The sequence below is a fragment of the Sus scrofa genome, chromosome 4, assembly GCF_054392235.1.
Source record: "Sus scrofa isolate SSC_HxYL_T2T_F1_AM1 chromosome 4, Sscrofa_HxYL_maternal_Yorkshire_Landrace_v2.0, whole genome shotgun sequence".
Classification (NCBI taxonomy): Eukaryota; Metazoa; Chordata; class Mammalia; order Artiodactyla; family Suidae; genus Sus; species Sus scrofa.
In genome coordinates this window covers 8,068,439-8,084,050 of record NC_139386.1, presented here as the reverse complement: position 1 = coordinate 8,084,050, position 15,612 = coordinate 8,068,439, and the positions used below count along the sequence as shown (strand labels likewise).

The following is a 15,612-nucleotide window of genomic DNA, read 5'->3' as shown; positions in this document are numbered from 1 at the left end:
TTGGAAAAGGACAGGGAACCTCTGCCTCTGAAATCTGGTGGGCCAGGTAGACAGATAATTATCATAATTATAGCTTCCATTTACTCAGCGCTAATTCGGAGTCGGGCTCTGTTCTAGGTATTTTTGGTATGCAAAGCCTCAAAACACTCTTATGAGGGAGAGCATATTATAATTCCAACTTTCTACATGAGGAAAATGGACACAGAATGTATGTGAAAAGATGTCACTCAGCTTGTATTATTTTGCCAGGGCACAGGGCGGTGAAGGCAAAGGAACACAGGCTGGGCAGCCTAAGCAGCAGAAATGTATTTTCTCAGTCCTGGAGGTTGAAAGTCCAAGGTCACAAAAAAGAAAGAAAGTCAGTCCAAAGTCAAGGCGTGGCAGGATTGCTTTGTGTGTGTGTGTGTGTGTGTGTGTGTGTGTGTGTGTGTGTGTGTGTCTTTTCAGGGCTGCACCTGTGGCATATGGAGGTTCCCAGGCTAAGGGTCTAATCAGAGCTACAGCTGCCGAGCAACACTACAGTCAGCAACACGGGATCTGAGACGTGTCTGTGACCTACACCACAGCTCGCAGGGCAATGCCAGATCCTTAACCCACTGAGGGAGGCCAGGGATTGAACCCACATCCTCATGGATACTAGTCATGCTTGTTACTGCTGAACCATGATGGGAACTCCCAGGACTAGTTTCTTAAGCTTCTCTCCTTGGCGTGTAGAGGGCTGTCTTCTCCCTGTGTCTCCTCATGGTCTTCCCTCTGTGTCTGTCCCCATCCTAATCTCCTCTTCTGAGGACACCAGTCATATTGGACTAGGGCCCATCCTAGTGACCTCATTTTAACTTAATTATCTCTTTAAAAGACCCCAGTCTCCAAACACAATCCCATGTTGAAGTCTTGGCGGTTAGGGCTTCACCATAGGAATTTGGGGGCCACAGTGGCAGAGCCAGGAACTAGACCCAGAAGGGCAGCTCCAGAACCCACATGCGTGGGCCATGCACCACGGCGGATGACAGAGCCACAGAGTTCCCATAACCAGAGCGGGGAGGGAGTAGGGCCACCAGGAGGGGGTGAGAGGGGCTAATGGTTGGTGTCCTGCAAGCCCCTGTCCAAACCCTGGTATCCCACATTCCCCGGGAGTTCTCAAGCTCCAAAAAGGAACCTCCTTACATGGCCAAGGAATCTCTCTTTCCCGGTAGCCTAGCAACGGACATATAAACAGAAGGAAATGTTCTGCTCTCCACCAGGCTCCGTGCTGGGTCCTTTCCCTCAGGAACCATCCAGCTCAAACAATAACCCTGCAGGTTAGTTATCGCTATCCCAAGGAGGAGACAGTGGAAGCCTGTTTCTTTGTGGTCCTACCTTTCAGAGACGTTTCATCAGAGAATATACTAACAGGGAGGTTCATACGAGCTGCAGCGCTCAATAACTCTATAGATGGACACGCTATATAGAAGATCAGAGAAGGGATGTGGTTTATTGTAGCCACAAAACTCGTTCAAAAGTCAGAGCTGGGGCACCCAACTGGGCTCTGAGCCTATAGAGGCAGGGACCTTGTCTGTCTCCGTCAGCCTGAATCCCCTGGAGAGAGAACTAAATGAGCAAAGATTAAGCCTTTTGTACCTCTTTGGACATATTTGTTTGAAGAATGAATGAATGAACAGTGAATATATTAATTCCCAGCCCAAGTGCATATTTTTGTTTAAGCCCCAAATCACTCCAGAAAGAGTGGGTACTATCCACTCTCCTTGTCATCCTCTGTGATAGAACTCCAGATTTTAACACAAAACCAACCAAAATAAATATGTTTCCCTGGTATGTGTTTGAGAAATACTAAGTTTTGAGTAGAAGTAGTTGAAATCTAAGAAATATACTTAAATAGAGAAAGCATGCAGAAATTAATGTGCTTCCTTCTTAATGATGGCAAAAGGTAAATGTAATGTTTGGCACTCCAGCAGCTACAGTGGACCAGGAGGTGACCTTAGGACTGAAATGTAACATAAAAAACAAGAGAGAAGGAACCTGGGTTACTGGTACCATGGGGCACCATACCAGCCCTGGGCAGGTCCCCTGGACACCTTGGACATGAGAGAGACATAAACTTCTAAGTTGCTTAAACTACTGTTACCTGTTTATTTGTTTGTTTTTTCTATTACTCAGAATTGGACCTAAACTATTGCATGGAGTTCCTGCCATGGCTCAGAAGTAACAAACCCAACTAGTATCCATGAGGATGCAGGTTTGATCTCTGGTCTTGCTCAGTGGGTTAAGGATCTGGCGTTGACAGACGCTATGGTGTAGGTGGCTGATGAGGCTTGGATCCTGAGTTGCTGTGGCTGTGGCGTAGGCTGGCAGCAGCAGCTCTGATTTGACCCCCAGCCTGGGAATTTCCAGGTGCCATGGCTGCATCCCTAAAAAAGACAAACAAGCAAACGAAACAATTACAAGTCTCTAGTGGAAAAAACCTATCTATCAGCGAGAGCACGTGGAGAATTACTCAAAGTTCAGGCTACAGATTAGATGTACTGGCTGAAGGATCACCTTGTACAAGCTAGTTCAGCTTCTAGAGTCTCAGTTTCCTCATCTGTCAAATGGGGGAGTAATAACATCTACCCCTATGAGGCTGATGTGAAGACTGAGTGAGCTCCATTGTATGAAGCACTTAGAACACAGCTCACCTTGGGGTCCAGCTCGTGGTCCATTGGAGGCCTTGTGCCAAGAGACGATACACAGAATTTATTGCAAGAGCAAAAATAGTGAAGCACATGCATTCGTCCTCATGGTCTCGAGACTACAGGTGAGCCTGACGGGGTCAGAGCCCTGCCAGGTGACAGCCCCTCCAGGTGCAGAAGCGCCTGGTGGGAAAGCTCTGCTCCCTGCCCTGGGTCACATCGCACCAATCAGAAACGGTTTGCTGTTAATTAAATGTCAAGTAATTTGGCAGGGGCACTATATTTTAAGTTTTAATTAAAGTTGACATTATTTTACACTTTAAGTTCTTATAGAATCGGAGAAATCAGAGATAGCAAGATTGGAATGGGACTTTGGAGACCTGTCCAGAATGGATAAATGGATTTCATCTCTCCTGCAAGGTGGTGGATGAGCAACGGCTGCCTGGAAAGCACTGATGGAGAAGAATTCTCCTTGTCGTGTCGACTAGTGATGTCTGCCCTTCAGAACAACTAGTGATGTCTGCCCTGGGCAAAGGGCAGAAGTATGACCACATACACATGGTCAGGGTATTGGCCATCCCTAGGTTAGTCCCTTCCTATCATTTGGTTAAAACTTGTAAAGCTGGGTAATAGCTAGGTAGTAGCTCAGAGACCTCCCCGTGGTGAAGATCTCCAGGCAGAGCTGGAAGGAAACAACACGTTGATACACGGATTCTGTGTGAAGTTGCCCAGAATTGGCACAGAAGACAAAGCACTTGACATGCATTGTTTCTGCTCCTCCCAACAAAGCTGCAGCCAAGCAAAAGCACACCCATTTTACGGAATGGGAAACTGAGTTTCTGAGCATTGGACTTGCCAGAGTGGTACTGAATTAAGAGCTGGAATCTTCCATCCAGCCACATTATGTTCCCATGGGGCAAAGGAGAGGACCCTCCGACTAGACCACTTGGAAGCTTTCTGTTCCTCTGCCCTTGCAGAGTTACCCGGGCAACTTCCCTGGCCTCTGTTTGGCTTTGACTCTCAGACACAGCCTTGGCTTTCACCAGACAGTTGGCTGATTCCTCCAGGGGTTGGGAAATGCCCGTGTTTTGTCCCAGACGATTCGGCTTAGGCCAGAAGCACGTTCTCCACGGATTCACTTTTAGAAAGTCATTTCTCTGCATGCAGAGGCAGGGCGGATGCTGACTCAGAGCTGCCTGGATGGTTGGAGTTGCTTACTCCAGCAGAACTGGGAGTGTTAACAACTGTGTTCTCCTCACCGGCTCCCCGCCCCAGGGCCAAGAATCCAGGAACAGAAGCAGGCACACAGTGGGAACACAGGTGCCTTCTCCCCCCCTCACCTATACCTCTTCTTCTTTGTATTATCTTTGTGCTAATGTTGCCGGTGTTTTCATGTTAAGTCACTTTGAATAGGAATCATGTTAATATCTTAAAAAAAAAAAAAAAAAGGCAATATGAAAAGTACCGGGGTTCCTGTTGTGGCTCAGCAGTAATGAACCTGAATGGTATCCATTAGGACGTGGGTTTGATTCCTGGCTTCACTCACTGGGTTAAGGATCCAATGTTGCCGTGGGCTGCAGTGTAGGTCAAAGACACGGCTTGGATCCCATGTTGCTGTGGCTGTGGTGTAGGCTGGCAGCTGCGGTTTCAATTGACCCCTAGTCTGGAAACTTGCATATGCAGTGGGTGTGGTCCTAAAAAAAAAAAAAAAAAAAAAAAAAGAGAGAGAGAGAGAGAGAGGGAGAGAAAGAGAGAAAGACAGACAAAAAAGAACATGTGCAAATGAAAATTTCTTATTCTGCTCCTGTCCCAATCATTGAGTTCCCCCCACCCCCACCATAATAACACCTTTTGTGCATGTCTTTCCTGAGTTTCCTAGAGAAAACACACATGTGAATATATGTGTTTATCACTCCATTTCTACCAGGCAGAAGTCCGCATATTGTATATATCACCTTAGACCTTGCTCATTTCAAGTGACGATATATCCCAAAGCTCTTTCCTTATAAAACATAAAGAAAATCCTCATTCACTTTGATATTGCATAAATTCTCAAATGGATTACTAGATTATTTGATTAGTCTTCACTTGATGGATTTCAGGTACACTTCCAGATTTTTCTATAAATAATGCTATACTAATACATGTTACGTAACAACTGAGCGAGTTTATCAGTCAGATAAATGCCTGGAAGTGGGATTGCTGGGTCAAAGGGTATATTCTTTTATAATTTTGCTAGTATTGCCCAATTGCCTTCTATAAAGTTGGCGCCTATTTATACCCGCCCCAGCAATGAGCCAGTTTCCACCCAACAGAATGTATTATTAATATTTATATTTTAAAAAAAGTCTTACAGGTGAAAATGGTATCTCAGTAGTATTTTAATTTAATTCTCTCTTATTTTGTATCAAACTCTACATCTTTTTATATTTTTAAAAGCATTTATGTTTTTTACTCTGCACCTTCTATTCATATGTTTTGCCTATTTTAGGTTATTGGTCTTTTCATATTTGTTTCTGAGAACTCTTTACTTTTTTGAAAAATTAAAAGCTTAGTCTGTAACATGAGTTGCAAATATTTTGCCCAGGTTGTTTTTTGCTGAGAATTTTTATTTTGCTGTGTAGACATTTTTTTATGGTTTTATATAGTAACTTTTATTAATTGATTATTTTATGAGCATTGGATTTTGAACCATAGTTATATAAGCCCACTTACTCCATACTTTCTCCTGGTGCTATTATGGTGTAAAATTTTACATTATGGAGTTCCCGTCGTGGCTCATCAGTAATGAACCTGACTAGTATCCATGAGGGCACAGGTTTGATTCCTGGCCTCACTCAGTGGGTTAAGGATCTAGCATTGCTGTGAGCTGCAGTGTAGGCTGGCAGTTGCAGCTCTGATTCAACCCTTAGCCTGGGAACTTCCATATGCCACGGGTGCAGCCTTAAAAAAAAAAAAAAAAAAAGACATTAAAATTTTACATTTATGTACTTTATCCACTCTGAGTTTATTCTAGTAAAGTATGTTTAGAAAGATGCTCAGTTGTCTCAGTATCCTTTACAGGATCTTTCCCTGCTGATTTAAGATGTCACCTTTATCTTATACTAAGTTACAGAATATATTTGTTTCTACTTCTCAACTTGCTATCCTGTTCAATTGGACTGACTATATATCAGTGCTGCAGTGATGTAATTACGAATAATTAAATTAATGGATTTTTGAGCTTCATAGTGTATCTTAATAGCTAGTAGGATTAGACCCCCCTCGTTGTTCATATTTCTTACTCAGATTTTTCCTTGTTTGTTTTCAATATCAACTTCAGAATCATGTAGTCTATTTTGTAAGCTAAAACAAAACTTCGGCGTTTTTATTAAGATCACATTAAAATGAGACATCAACCTAGAGAGACTTGCCATTGCCATGAAAGGGAATCTACCCTGCTAAGGACAGCGTATGTCTTTTCATTTGTTCAAGTCCATTTTGTGTCCTTGGGGAGAGTTTGATACTTTCCTCCATAGCAGATCTTGCTTGCTGCTTTTTGAGTTTATTACTAGATATTTTATCATTTTATTGTGCTTGCTCATTGGGGTTTTTTCTTCTGCTGTAAGTATTTTATGAGTCAGGATTACTCAGTCAGGAAAAAGAAATCCTGTTACGTATTTTAGTTTGAGGGAATTTAACATGGGAATTAGTTTCAAAACTACTGGAAGTGCTGAGGAACAAAAGAGAAGGGTTTTTATCTTGAGCTCAGGAAGCTGCTATCAGGGGAGGCTAGAGGTCAGAACCCGTCCTGCCCCTTGGCCTGGAGGCCCTGCAGCCCTGCTAGACACCCCAGTGAGGGGCCTTGCAGTGGGGGCCTGGACTTCTCAGCTGCCCCACCCCAGCTGCTGCCAAGCATCTGGCTCAAGCACTGTCTCTCCCACCCCTGCAGCTCCAGTCTCCTGCTGCTGCCTCTGACAGAAGGGGGCTGCCAAGGGAGCTGGAAAATGTAGTTTTTGGTCTTCTAGCCCCCAGAAGTTCAGAACAGTGTAGAAGGGAGGCAGGGACCTAAGAGGCAAAGGCTTTTGGTTTTTTGTTTGTTTGTTTGTTTGTTAAGTGTATCTACTTACTGTACATAAGTCTGTGTAAAAACAAAAATTTCTTTTTCCCTTTTAGGGCCACACCTGCAGCATACGGAAGTTCCTGGGCTAGGGGTCAAATCAGAGCTGCAGCTGCTGGCCCACACCAAGCCACAGCCACAGCAACCCAGGATCCAAGCCGAGTCTGTGACCTACACCACGGCTCATGGCAAGGCTGGATCCTTAACCCAGACAGTGAGGCCAGGGATAGAACCTAAATCCTCATGGATATTAGTCATGTTCGCAACCCACTGAGCCACAACAGGAACTCTAAAAATTGCTTATTTTTATATTAATTTTTGCCTGATTACTTTACCGAATCCTCATCATGTTTGTTGTAGTAATTCATTTGAATGTCTTTGTTTTCTAGATATACAATCCTCTGTTTTTTCAGAGTCATTGTTTTACTCTTTTCTCTTTTAGAAATGTTAATTATGTAATTACTTGCCCAGTACCTGTGGAATCTGAAAAAAGGACAGACTGAACTTCTTTGCAGAATAGATGCTGACTCACAGACATTGAAAAATGTGTGGTCTTCGGAGGAGACAGTTTGGGGGGTGGGGGGATGTGCTCGGGCTGTGGGATGGAAATCCTGTGAAATTAGATTCTTATGATCATTATACAATGAGAGATGTGATAAATTCATTTGAGTAATAAAAAAAAAGAACTATTCATCCACTCCTAGTTTATTACTCTTTAAAAAAAAAAATCCAAATTGTTGGAGCAGTCAAATGGATTTTCCATTTCTATAAAACTAATCTTACCATGTTTAATCCTAGGTCAATCAATGCAAAACATTATATTAAGAGATTTTTATCATATTTAACATAATTCTTAAGTTTGGGGATAAATTCTACCTGGTCATAGTGTACCATTCTTTTGATGTCCTGCTAGATTTCATTTGTTGTTTCATTTTCATTTACTGTGCTATTGTCAACCTTTCCTGTAATATTTAAGTTTTGCATTGACCTCTGTTAATGAGACTTGTCTCTTTGTGTGAACCTGTGCCATTGGGAACATATGGCCTGCAAGGTTGTGGTGGCAGAAGAGAAAGGAGGTGTGATGACTTAAAATTAACATCGAGTTACTTTTAAAACATTTTTTTACTGTTTGCTTTTTAGGGCTGCACCTGCAGCATATGGAAGTTTCCAGGTTAGGGTTCAAATCAGTTCTTCACCTGCCGGCCTATATCAAAGCCGCACCAACGTGGGATCTGAGCCACATATGCAACCTGCACCACAGCTCGCAGCAACACTGACCCACTGAGTGAGGGCAGGGATCGAACCTGCATCCTCATGGATACTAGTCTGATTCGTTTCTGCTGTGCCACAATGGGAACTCCCTAAAAATCATTTTATGAAACACATTTCTTTTTTTTCTTTTCTTTTTTTTTTTTTTTTTTTTTGTCTTTATGCCATTTTCTTGGGCTGCTCCCATGGCGCATGGAGGTTCCCAGGCTAGGGGTCTAATCAGAGCTGTAGCTGCCGGCCTACACCAGAGCCAAAGCAACACAGGATCGAAGCCGCACGTCTGTGACCTACACCACAGCTCACGGCAACGCCGGGTCCTTAACCCACTGAGCGAGGCCAGGGATCGAACCTGCAACCTCATGGTTCCTAGTCGGATTCGTTAACCACTAAGCCACGACAGGAACTTCTGAAACACATTTCTAATCCTCACTGCAGCCCTGTGAGGTAGGTCAGATCGTGATCCCGGCCCCCCCACCCCCGTACAGCTGACTAAACCACGGAAAGTGAAGTTAGGGAAGTTTCTCTAGGAGATCTCATTGTGGCATAGTGGTTTAAGAATCTGGCTGCAGCAACTTGGGTTGCTGTAAGGCAAGGGTTCGATCCTGGGTCCCATGCAGCGGTTAAAGGATCTGGCATGGCTGCAGCTGATGCATAGCTCACAGCTGTGGCTTGGATTCAGTTCCTGGCCCGGGAAATTCCATATGCTGTGGGTGAGGCCAAAAAATTAAATTAAATTAAATAGAATTTTAAAATGGATTTTCTTTGAATCACATGGCTGGCCAGGAGAGGAACAGGCGGTCCACCATTGGCCCTCGCTTACAGGACCAATTCATTACACTGCTCATGGGAATGGACATGTGTTAACTCCAGGTGACCTTGTGATAAGACATTCTCATTCCACTGCACACCTGCATCTTGAAAGAAGAGAAAGGAGGGTAGTGACAGCTTTTTGGATAAGACTTGTCTAAAACTGAGGTCCCCTCCCAGGAATGAATCACTGATGCAATCACCTCTCCTGTGAGTTTCAGCCGGAGAAGGCGGAGCCATCTAAACTATCCATCATTCGAGGACTGGAATATGATTGGAAGACGTTTGCTCAGTACAGAGAGCACTGAGTATGTGTCAGGCGTGGTGCTAAACTAAGCTTTGCAGCAACATTTGTGTCATTTAATTGTCACATCCACCCGTGAGTATGCATCATCACCCCATTCTCCAGGTGGGAGCTGAGGCTCACGGAGGTGGAGTGGCTGAACCACGATCTGAAATGGAGCAGGGGGAAGATTCAAATCAAGTCCCAAATTGTCAAAACCCATGCTCTCTGTCCTTCCCCAGCTACCAGCTAAGATGCCAGAGGCTCTTGGCACTTACTTGGAGCAGGAGCAAACAGCCTGGAATTGGAATTAGAAGACGCGGGTTGGATTCCTGGTAGCTGTGTGTCCTGGAGTAAGTGACCTCACCTCTCTGTGCCTCTGGGTCTTTAAGCACCTGATAGGTTTAATATTACCTTGCTTGCCAGCTGTTGGTGTGGCACAAATGAGGTTCAGAATGTGAAAGCGCTCTGAATACAGTAAGGTCCAGGCAGCGTTCACAAGGCCCTGCTTTCTTCCGTTCGTCCCTCCCCTGTACCTCCTTCCCAGCCCCATAGAGTAATCTTACCTCTAGGGAGTATTTAAGGCCGCTTTCCAAGCCCTGGACTAACAGGCTGCCTTCCTAAGAAGTGGTAGAACCAGGTTCAGGTTTGCGCCTTTGATGAATAAGAAACAACCCCAGAATTCCCATTGTGGTGCAGCGGAAACAAATCCAGCTAGGAACCATGAGGTTGCAGGTTCAATCCCTGGCCTCGCTCAGTGGGTAAGGATCCGGCGTTGCCGTGAGCTGTGGTGTAGGTTGCAGACGTGGCTCAGATCTGGTGTCACTGTGGCTGTGGTGTAGGGTGGCAGCTAGAGTTCTGATTGGATCCCTGTGCTGCAAGTGTGGCCCCAAAAAGACAAAAGACAAAAAAAAGTTCCCCTTTGGGGAGAAATTCCAGGGCCTCACTCATGTAGGAAAGACTTAGAATAAGGGAGGAGTGGTTGCTTCGTGTTGGCCTCTCTTTTAATTGCACAGCATCCAGTGACATGGCAGGGATGGGTACAGCCTGGCCACTCCATTTTCAGGGAAGGTGCACTGAGGTCCAAGGAGCCGGCAGCCCTTGGGAAGGCTCATGGCAGGTGGGTGATGAGAGCCAGGCTGTCTGACCGCACACCTTCCTGCCTCACCTGTCCTAGCTTGAGATGCCCTTGCCCAGCTGAAGGCTTTGCTCTCCACTCTGGGCTTGTGGGCTTTGCCCTCTGGCTGGAATTTGGCAAACCCCAGGTCTTAGCTAAAGAAACAATCCCCACCCCCACCCCCTGGAGTTCCCGTCAGTAATGAACACAACTAGTATCCATGAGGACTGGGGTTCGATCCCTGGCCTCGCTCAGAGGTTTAAGGATCTGGCATTGCCATGAGCTGTGGTGTAGGTCAAAGGCACGGCTCAGATCCCTTGTCGCTATGGCTGTGGCATAGGCCGGCAGCTGCAGCTCCGACTGGACCCCTAGCCTGGGAACTTCCATATGCTTCAAGCGTGGCCCTAAAAAAAAACAAAAAACAATAGCCCCAAAGAAATCAGATTTAGCCTAATGAAGCATCACAGGGATTAACCATGGGGGTTTTATTAAGTCAGAAAGCTAAGCTGGAAGGCTCTCTTCTTCCTGGTCTGTTTCCCAAAGGCACCAATAAAGCAGCCCAGCTCTGCTGCCCAAGGTCAGGGTAGAGTTAGCAGCATCTTTGAAGCAGTTTCTCAGCTTTCCCAGGGAGGGGATGAGTCAAGCTTGGGGAATCTACTCCAAGAAGGGCTCCAGGCTCAGGAGCCTCCCTGCCTGGCTGCCAGCATCCTATGGTGCATGTGTGGGTACCTCTTCCTCCTCCTACGAAAGCTCCCCCCCAGCACTTCTCAGGGCTGGGGAGTGGGAAGACCACCCCAGAAGCTGGGTTGGTTCAGGGCCCAGTCCCGTGGAGTTGATCTGGGACAGCCATGGGCATCTAACTCAAAAATGGAGACAGTGGCACTCACCTCTCAGGACATGTATGGAGATTTAACTTGGGGATTCATTTGGTTTTCAGTTATTCCTTCATTTTTTTTTTTTTTTGCCCACTTACTTTGAGGCTAACCATGTGCCAGGCACGGTAACTCCAATGGTGACATAGAAAACGAGTGCTCCAGTGGAGCTTATATTCCAGCGGGAGGAGGCAGGTGGTATCATAAGACGGTTGGAGCGCCAAGCAAGCTCGAAGGGAATTAGAGCTGGGGAGTGGTTGGAGGCCCGGAGCCCCACCAGTGAGACAAGGAGATGCTGAGAAGACCTGAAGGATAGGAAGCATCCTGTGCAGATGGGGTGGAACAGAGGAAGGTTCTGGAAAGGAGGAAAAGGAAGGCAGTGGGTGGGCTAGAATGCAGGCTGGGGGGCCAGGCAGGTTCAGAGGAGACCCCCCCAGGCCGGTGGAGTGACTCTCGGGGTGAGGGGAGGCCCCTAGGGTCAGCAGCAGGAGAGCCAAGAGATGATTTAACTGCTGTGTGCAGGCGTGGGCCAGGGCTGGACATGCCACCATCAGTGGGGAGACTATTGCAGCTGTCCTGGAGAGAGGTGACAATGCCTGTCCCAGCCTAGGGTGGGCAGTGCACGTGGAGGAAAGGGACAAAGACAAGGTGCAATTTGGAGGTGTTACAGGTATGCTGTCCAGCATGTGGCGCATAATAGGTGCTCAAGAAATATTAGCTCCCCCTGCTGTGGGCCCTGAGCATGATTAATGTCCACGCTTCCACTGCCTAGCTTGCCTCCTTGTATACAATAGGGGCTCATGGGCATTTTTTGTGCTGAACTGAACACCTTTTACCTGTGTGACCTTGAGGAAGCCCGGTAACTTCTCCATGCCTCAGTTTCCTCATCTGTAAAATGGGCATGATACTGGCACCTCAAAGGGCTATTGCAAGGATTCAGTGAGTTAATTTATTTTTTTTTTTGTTTTTTTTTTTTTTTGTCTTTTGTTGTTGTTGCTATTTCTTGGGCCGCTCCCGCGGCATATGGAGGTTCCCAGGCTAGGGGTCGAATCGGAGCTGTAGCCACCGGCCTACGCCAGAGCCACAGCAACGTGGGATCCGAGCCGCGTCTGCAACCTACACCACAGCTCACGGCAACGCCGGATCGTTAACCCACTGAGCAAGGGCAGGGACCGAACCCGCAACCTCATGGTTCCTAGTCGGATTCGTTAACCACTGCGCCACGACGGGAACTCCAGTGAGTTAATTTAGAACAGACTCTGACACCTAGTAAAAATGATCAAGTGGTTACGATTACTTTTATTACCATTATTTACCTCTCCCCTTCCTTCCCATGCCCCCCACCTACCCCCCACACGCCACAGTCTGGCTAATGTGAGTTACCTAAAAACCATACCCTGCATGGTTTATGGTACGACAAAGATTAGCCCACAACCCATCCTGCTTAAAATTCTCCCATTGGGCCAACTGTAATGGAAAAAAATAAAAATCATTAAAAAAAAGAAATCTCCCATTGGAGGGAGTTCCCGCCATGGCTCAGTAGAAACGAACCCTGCCAGTATCCATGAGGACATGGGTTTGATCCCTGGTCTCGCTCAGTGGGTTAAAGATCTGGCGTTGCCATGAGTTGTGGTGTAGGTAACAGAGGTGGCTCAGATATGGTGTTGCTGTGGCTGTGGTGTAGGCCGGCAGCTGCAGCTCCGTTTTGACCCCTAGCCTGGGAACCTCCATGTGCCACAGGTGCAGCCCTAATAAGCAATAATAATAATAATCTCCCAGTGGACGTCCACACAAGTAGAAGAGTTTTTCATAATGATCCAAGCCCAGAACCTACTTCCATTTTGCACAGACTCTTGAAGGGGTTTCTGCCTAGAGTTAACATTCTGGAATTTTCTAGGATGCAGCTGCCTTGTAAAGTGAAGGAAGTTTGTGCTTTGTTGGCTCTGCAGTCCTTGCGAGCTATTCACCATTTTGGAAAATCGCATTCCCCCTAGAAGGGTCTGGCATCACCAGCAGAACACACCCGGGGTGGTTTGATTTGTAACTATTCATGATGATGTTTTATTTACAGGTGTAGAACGTCTGACTTAAGTTTTCCAGCGCATTTGCACATTGAAATACCTATCGGGGTATTGCAAAACATTTTCCTCTTTTTCCCCCTTTGTGTTAAAGTAAGAGCATCTCAGGAGTTCCCACTGTGGCGCAGTGGCTAACGAGTCCAACTAGGAACCATGAGGTTGCGGGTTCGATCCCTGGCCTTGCTCAGTGGGTTAAGGATCCGGCGTTGCCGTGAGCTGCGGTGTAGGTCACAGACATGGCTCGGATCCCGTGTTGCTGTGGCTTTGGTGTGGACTGGTGGCTACAGCTCTGATTCGACCCCTAGCCAGGGAACCTCCATATGCCGCCGGATCGGCCCTGGAAGAGTTAAAAAGACCCCCCCCCCAAAAAAAAAGTGAGAGCATCTTAGGCATTTTCTAAAATCATACTTAACAAACGGATTACACTGCGATTTTGATTTCCAGATTGTTCAGATAGCCACTTTTAAAGGAGAGCATGCAGTCTTCAGTTCTGGGACAAGGAAATAAGTAGGTCGGGAAGAGGAAGTGCCTTGGTAGAGGGTCCGGGTGGAATTTCAGGCATGTAAACATCTCTTGGGGAAGTTGCTTGTCTCTTCTGCAGTAACTCCTCCGCAGTCTCTAGGAAGCACTTTCGTCTGGCCTCTAAGACAACAGCAATATCCATGCATCTTTGCCCTTAAAAGGCTTTAGAAATAATTAAGTTTTTGCTCTCAGGGTACGGGCTGTGGATCATTGTCTTTTATAGGGCAAGAGGCCTGGCTGGGAGGCAGAAGGCGTCAGTTTGGGTCTCCTTGTGCTGCTCATCTCGGGACACTGCACTTCTCTGAGCTTCTCTTCGCTCATTTGTAAAAGCAAGAATAATAGTCTCATCTCTGAGCGGGGAGTGTTTGGGGATCTGCAAGGGGCCCCAGGAACACGAGGCAGCTTCCCTGGAGGCCGAGGCCACAGGAGAGGGTCAGGCTGCCCCCAAGAGCAAGGCATGCTGGGAAGCGCTCAAGACCAGCTCTGATCACCAGCAGCCCTGCCAGCCCAGGTCACGGCGCTTAACCTCCATTTCCCATCCACAAGCAGGCACCGGACCCAACCCACCAGATGTGTCCTTTGGCCACAACAGCCCCATAAGCTTAATTTAAGTTTAAACATGTTCACAGGAAGGGGAAATAACATTTATTCAGAAAAAAGAATCTCTATTCTAATAATGGAAAAAAAGTATTAACTGAAAAAAAAAGCGCAACCTAAAGGTTGAGAATTACATTTTATTCTGCAGGTGAAAAGAGGGCGTAAGCCCTGGAGGCAGCCTCTCAGCTGGCTCTGAGAGTTAAAGGAGGAGCCAGGACACAGAGGAGTTTTTGCAACAAGGACCAGGTAGTCAGAATATTAAAAGATCACTGTTATTAAACAGAAAAAAAATGAACCACCTATAATGGAAAATCAAAATCATTATATTAAAAAAAAAGTTCGTCAAAATTAAAAAAAAAAGTTCATCAAAAATAAATAAATAAATAAAAACCAGACAAGTCAAGGTAATGAATTTAGTTCTTTTCTTTCTTTCTTCCTTCTTTCGTCTTCCTTCTTTTCATGGCCACATCTTATGGAAGTTCCTGGGCTAGGGGTTGAATCAGAGCTGCAGCTGCAGGCCTACGCCACAGTCATGGCAATGCAGGACCCGAGCTGCCTCTGCAACCTACATTGCAGCTTGAGACAATGCAGTTCCTTAACCCACAGAGCAAGGCCAGGGATCAAGCCCGTGTCCTCATAGATACTCTGTCATGTTCTTAACCTGCCTAGCCACAGCGGGAACTCTTAGTGCTCTTCTAGGTATGGGAAGGTGCAGGAGTCCTGGCTCACTGGAAGCATTCCTCGGCCAAGCACCTCAGCCCTCTGGGATCAGCATCCTGGGCTTTTGCATCCTGAGTCCCCTCGGGATGCACTGTTGAGGGTGGCTGCAGTGAGTGCCTGAGGGCAGGCATCCTTTTTGCATCCTGAACTCCCCGGGGCTCACGCTCAGCAGCTGCTATAGTGTGATGGCTTGATGGCTGCAACATCCTTTGTTTACTGATAGGACAGTGCCCACTTCTCATTCACAGAAGCTAAACCCAAATGTTCCCACGGGTCTAGAAATAGCCTCAGAAGGAAAAATGACTCCCAGAGGGGAAGGCGGTGGCAGTCATTTCCCCGCGTGGCTCAAGCTCCCAGGCAGGCCCCCTGCATCTGAGCTGTGAGCAAAAGGCTTTCCCTTTGCCCCAGCGGGGCAGCCCTGGACCATCCGGCTCTCCTTTGATGAGCACCTTCCCCGAGCCAGGTCCCTCAGGATGCTCCAGGTCAGTGAAGGGATGGAGGCAGAGGAAAGCGAAGCTCAGGCTTGAGTACTAACGGGATGACTGAGGTAGCCCCCGAAGCTGAGTGAGCACAAGGTGGGCA

The 15,612-nt window shown here is 46.7% G+C and overlaps 1 long non-coding RNA gene across 2 annotated transcripts; it reads left to right on the top strand.

Moving 5' to 3' along the window:
- The first annotated feature begins 1,191 nt into the window (after positions 1-1,191).
- LOC146403657 (uncharacterized) lies at positions 1,192-7,462 on the top strand. Of its 2 annotated transcripts, none has more exons than XR_014844979.1 (3): positions 1,192-1,298; positions 2,991-3,986; positions 7,208-7,462. It is a non-coding gene; the product is annotated as an uncharacterized LOC146403657 (long non-coding RNA). The 2 variants fall into 2 exon arrangements; XR_014844980.1 differs by lacking the exon at positions 1,192-1,298 and adding an exon at positions 2,155-2,233.
- The last annotated feature ends 8,150 nt before the right edge of the window (positions 7,463-15,612 follow it).